This window comes from Urocitellus parryii, chromosome 7 (genome assembly GCF_045843805.1).
Source record: "Urocitellus parryii isolate mUroPar1 chromosome 7, mUroPar1.hap1, whole genome shotgun sequence".
In the NCBI taxonomy this organism is placed as follows: Eukaryota; Metazoa; Chordata; class Mammalia; order Rodentia; family Sciuridae; genus Urocitellus; species Urocitellus parryii.
In genome coordinates, this window is record NC_135537.1 from 109,398,665 (window position 1) to 109,403,839 (window position 5,175).

Here is a 5,175-nt window from a genome sequence, read left to right on the forward strand (position 1 = left end):
TTTTTTGGAGGGGGTAGCACTTTTTGTCTAAAGTAAAAAGAAAATATAAAAGAAACCTCACCAGTTTTTGAGATACTGTTCAAACTATGAATTATTTATTATCTCTTCCTCATATTGTACCTTGACTCTTAGCCTCAGGCTTTTTTTAAATTTATTTTTTAATTTTTGAATTAATGAGGTTGTTCTTTGCAGGTCCAGTATGGAGTTTTTTAAAACCAAATTTTGCTCATAATTTAAAATTTAGACTTAAAAACCTGGGAACATTGCCACCATTGAAAACGAGAGTGATGACAAATTGAATTCTCACTTGCAGGGATAGAGTGTCCAAGGAATAGAAAGTGAGAGGACCATCTGGAAGAACCTGGGCTGTGAGATGCCCTCCCAGGACAGCAGATTCTCCTCCCACACCTGCATGTTGTGTGGGAGCCGTCGGTTGTCAGAGCCAAAGATCCAGGGTTAAGGCCTACATGGAATTCACATCAACAAATACAGATAGATTGCTCATGTAGTTAAAAGAAAAGAAAAGAAAAGCTGTCTTCCTTTGTAATAGAAAATGTCATATAAGAGGAAAGGAGGGGCAAGACAAGATAATACAAATGGAAGAAATGATTTACAGTAGAAGGGGTAGAGAGAGAAAAGGGGAGGGGAGGGGAGGGGAGGGGAGTGGGGATAGTAGAGAATAGGACAGACAGCAGAATACATCAGACACTAGAAAGGCAATATGTCAATCAATGGAAGGGAAACTGATGTGATACAGCAATTTGTATACGGGGAAAAAGCGGGAGTTCATAATCCACGTGAATCAACCGTGTAATATGATGTATTAAGAACTATGTAATGTTATGAACGACCAATAAAAAAAAATAAAATTAAAAAAAAAAAACATATTGTAGAAACTGAAAAAAAAACATAAAATCTAGAGCTTTATCAGAAAATGAAAATGTTAATTACAAATAGCTGTCATTAACTTGTTAAAGAGTCATAAGACATAAAAATTTATTTTAATGAGTTAAAAAAAAAAGAAAGTGGCTTAGAGCCTACTCTCAAAAACAAGAGACAAATATGTAAAGGCTGTAATATTGGACAAGATATAAATAGTGTCATAGAAAGTTACGAATGATGTGCTTTGGCAGTAGGAAAAGTCTAATTGAGGAAGTTAAAAAAAAGTCTTCGTAAACTGTTCTTGCTGGGTAGCTTACAAGGGAGGTAAAAGGTTTGTGAAATATGGCAGGGCTATGGTGAGGGCATTTCCAGAAGAGACAGGAGCCTGAGCACAGGGTGCAAAGCAGGAAACAAGAAACACTGTAACAATCTAGAATGGAGGCCTATCACAGCTTGGGAAGGCTACCTGGGGCAGTATGACTGGATTCCCCCTTTCAGTTAAGAGTGGAGAGCCACAAGGGCATTTTGTGAAGGGAAATCAGGTGATTAGTGCTTTAAAGATGACCCTCTGAAGGTAATCTCAAAGGTGGACTGAGATTCTAGTTTTAGAGGCCAGCTAAGAAGCTTGGATCTAGAAAATAAATTATAAAACACACACATACACACACAAACCTATATATATCCACAAATATATATGTGTATATGTCTATATACGATATAAACACACACATATGGAATAGCACACATACACATTTGTACACACATATGTACATATACTCTCTGAGAACAAGATCCTGGCAGTCTAACCCCTACGGCCCCTGGCCCAGTCAACACTCATATCTTAAATATTATTGGGTTACATCAATAACTAAGTAATTTTCTCCTGATTTCTATTAACCATCATTCAAGTCACCTCTCTCCAGAAGACTCCATGAACTATTTATAAATTCATTTTATCATTTAAAACTAACAACCACCACATGAATTTAAAGATGTGTTTTTTTCTGGTATCCAACCCACCACCTATATGTTTATTGCCTTTCTGAATCTATAGCTCTGCGATAGTTGAATCTCTAATCCCTGCCTCTAAACCTGACTTTGCTGGCCTTGTATATACATCTCAAATCCCTCTCTTTCCACACTCCTTCATTTCTACTCTTCTCATCCCTGACATTTATTCTCCTACTTTTCTAATTATTCCCTATTGAAGGGACCTTGAACTCATATTGGAATTTAAATTGCTAAAAATTAGTGATTAAATTTATCACTATAAGTGTAGTTTGTATCTAGAAAAGGATCACCAAATTCTTTATAACACTACTTTATAACACTAGTTGAAAAAATGCTATCATTCATAGGTACACGCAGGGTAGCAAGAGGAAATGGGGGTCAAGTCCAGCCAGTGATGTTAAGGAGGACTTTGATTGTGCTATTCTGAGTGAGGTGGAAAGCCATTGCAGGGCATGAGTGGAGTGACATGACCCAGAGAGCAGATGCTCTGCTGGGGGCAAGAGTTTCTCCCAGAGCATAGACAGGGCTCTTACCTGGCCTTCTTGGATCCACCGATTCCTTGGAAGACTGCCAAGAGATAAGTGTGAAAAGAGCAAAGATCACAGCTTGTTCAAGCCAAGTTCTGTAGGTGAACTCCAGTGTAAAATGGAAAGTGTGGGACCAAAGGCCTATGCAGCAGAGGGGATTTGAATGAGTTCCTCAGAGCAGTGGGGAGCCAGCAAAGAGTGACATAATAAATGATATGTCCCTTAAAAGGATCACTCTGGCTGCTGTGGAGGAGGGCAAGACAAGAGGCAGGAAGAGCAAGTGGTGGACTGCAGAGGGATTGGTGGGCTTCCTTAAAGCAGCATCACGGGGATGGAGAAGAGGGGCCAGACTCCAGAGAAATCACTCAGGAAAAAAGAACTGGAGTTTGGAATGGGCTGGCTGCTGGGAACGAGATAGCAAGGAGGTTGTGCCATAAGTAACAATCCAAGTTGTGCCAGAGGTTGAGATAAACTTAATGGGTGGGCTTTTTTTATGGGTGTAAAGAACAGGATCAGACTCACCTACAGCCTGCAGCCCCAGTGAAAAGCTCCTAATTCTGCTTTACCTACAGATAAGAGAAGCAACACAGCATGAGGTAGCTCTACTCACTGGCCTGTAGACACTTTGGTTTAAGACATCAGGCTTTAGAAAAGGAGGTTAAAGGGTTCATTCTTTTTGCTCATGGATTTGAATTGCAATTTGAAGTTCTAAAAATGAGACACAGAACTGTCAGATCCCAATATGCCTCATTCTTGAACAGCTTGACTTCTGCACATTTGGGACATAGGGAACATTCTGTCAGGCCCAACACAGGAGAGTTCATTTTTTTTTTCTGAAAATATTTCAATCTCTATTCTGGATCCTGGGTTCCCTGTGTTCTACATAAAGACTGTAGCAGCAGGTAGGAGACTCCGCCATTCTGGCATGTTCTTGTGATTTAGACTTGGGAATGAATTGCAAGTGCACTGGCTGCTGACACGGGTCTGTGTCAAGTGTGAGAAGGGGTAGGCTGAGGGCTGGTTGATGAGCAGGCCATGTGCCAGGAAACCGGGCACTGTTATTAGTTTAACAGTCACCACGGAGACTGCGAGACTGAAACCGTGTTAGGCTGACTGGGTGTAGATCATCTTTGAGAGCAATAACCTGCTTGATTTGGATCAGCTGGCTAGATTTTTATTAGCATTTGTCACAAAAACCAGGATCAGACAGATGCAGGAATGGCATATGGTGGCAAGGTGGCAAATAACAAGGGACGTGCATTTCAAACAGTATCGTGGCTGACTCATTTGTTGGAATGACAAGCCCTTATAAATGCAAAGACCTTATAACTTATCAAGATAAGAAGAAAGGCCCCTTGCCAATTTCATCCGACCCTTGGCTCTGTTAGTGCTGTCATTCGAGTTCAGTGCTTCTAATCTTCTTACTGGCTCACTTCAGGTTTTCCATCTTTACACAGAATTGGACAAGCTAATGTGAATATTTTGCATCTTTTCAGATCCTGGGCTATTTCTTTTGAAGCTTGTTGTAGGGAAACTGAGTGAACCAAAGCTTCCTGTGGAACCAGTTGATCTTCATACTCAATAATGTTGTTAACATTAGTTATCTTTGAAATGATGGCTTGTTTTTGTTTTTGGTGTAAATATTTGCAGTGGAAAAAGTGTCCGGGCATGGGTTTCTTTCCCTTTATGATATTTTTAGTATAGTTACCAGTGATCAGGATTTGCAGAGAATAAAACAGCCAGGAATCTTCCCTCCTGTTACTGCATCCCGTAACCACAGTAACAAGAATTCTTAGAGTGGTAGAAGATTTTTTTGAAAAGGAAATTACGTATAAATATTAAGGATGGAGTAAGAACATATCTCATTGGGTACTATGATCTTCAATGTGAGAATGAAGACATCCTCTTGTAGAAAACCTATTAAGTCCAGATATACATGGACGCCTTAGTTATGCAGTTCATAATTCTTCTGTGCCTCACTGGAGAGGAGAGGGTGGAAGGATACCAGGTGAGGGGGAGCCCTCTAGAGGACAATCACCAAAGCAGACACTGGATCAGGAAAAAACTAGAAGTAAAGGAGAAGGAATGTTAAATTTAGGGCTGATCTGAACTGATGGTGTGAATGTAATGTGACTTGCCATGTGCTTCTGCTGATGTTGTGGTGGAGCAAAACGGTGACTTTAGCAGTTTAAGAGATGCCAGGCTGTGGTTTGCACGCTGACCCACAGCAGCTCTACATAGTGACATTTAACCATAGAAGCTTGCAGAGGCTAGTGGGTACCTGTCACAGAAAACCACAGCAGCAGAAGCAGGAAATAAAGCAACAGGGATAGAACAATCCCCTTAGTGCAGTAAAAGTCCCTAAGTGTATGAGCTAAGAGTCCCTAGGCTGTTTACAAGCTTGCACCCATATTCAAAATGTAGACTGCACCCTCCAATACAATTGCACCAACTCCCTTGCCTTGATGTACCCCAAACTTGCTTATAAGGGGCTGAGGTTGTAGCTCATTGTCTTGAATGTGTGAGGCCCTGGGTTTAATCCCCAGCACCACATTAAAAAAAAAGTAAACCAAACTTGCTTATTTACCAGAGTAAAAACCATGCTGCACTCAGGGCTCAGACTTTGGGAATTATCCCTCTGGGCTCTGGTGCTACTAATAAAGTGTTTCTGCCAGTTCTTGGTGTCCTGACCCTCATTTCCTGCCACAATGTAGAACATATTTATTAACAAATCAGTCATATAGCATCATCAGGG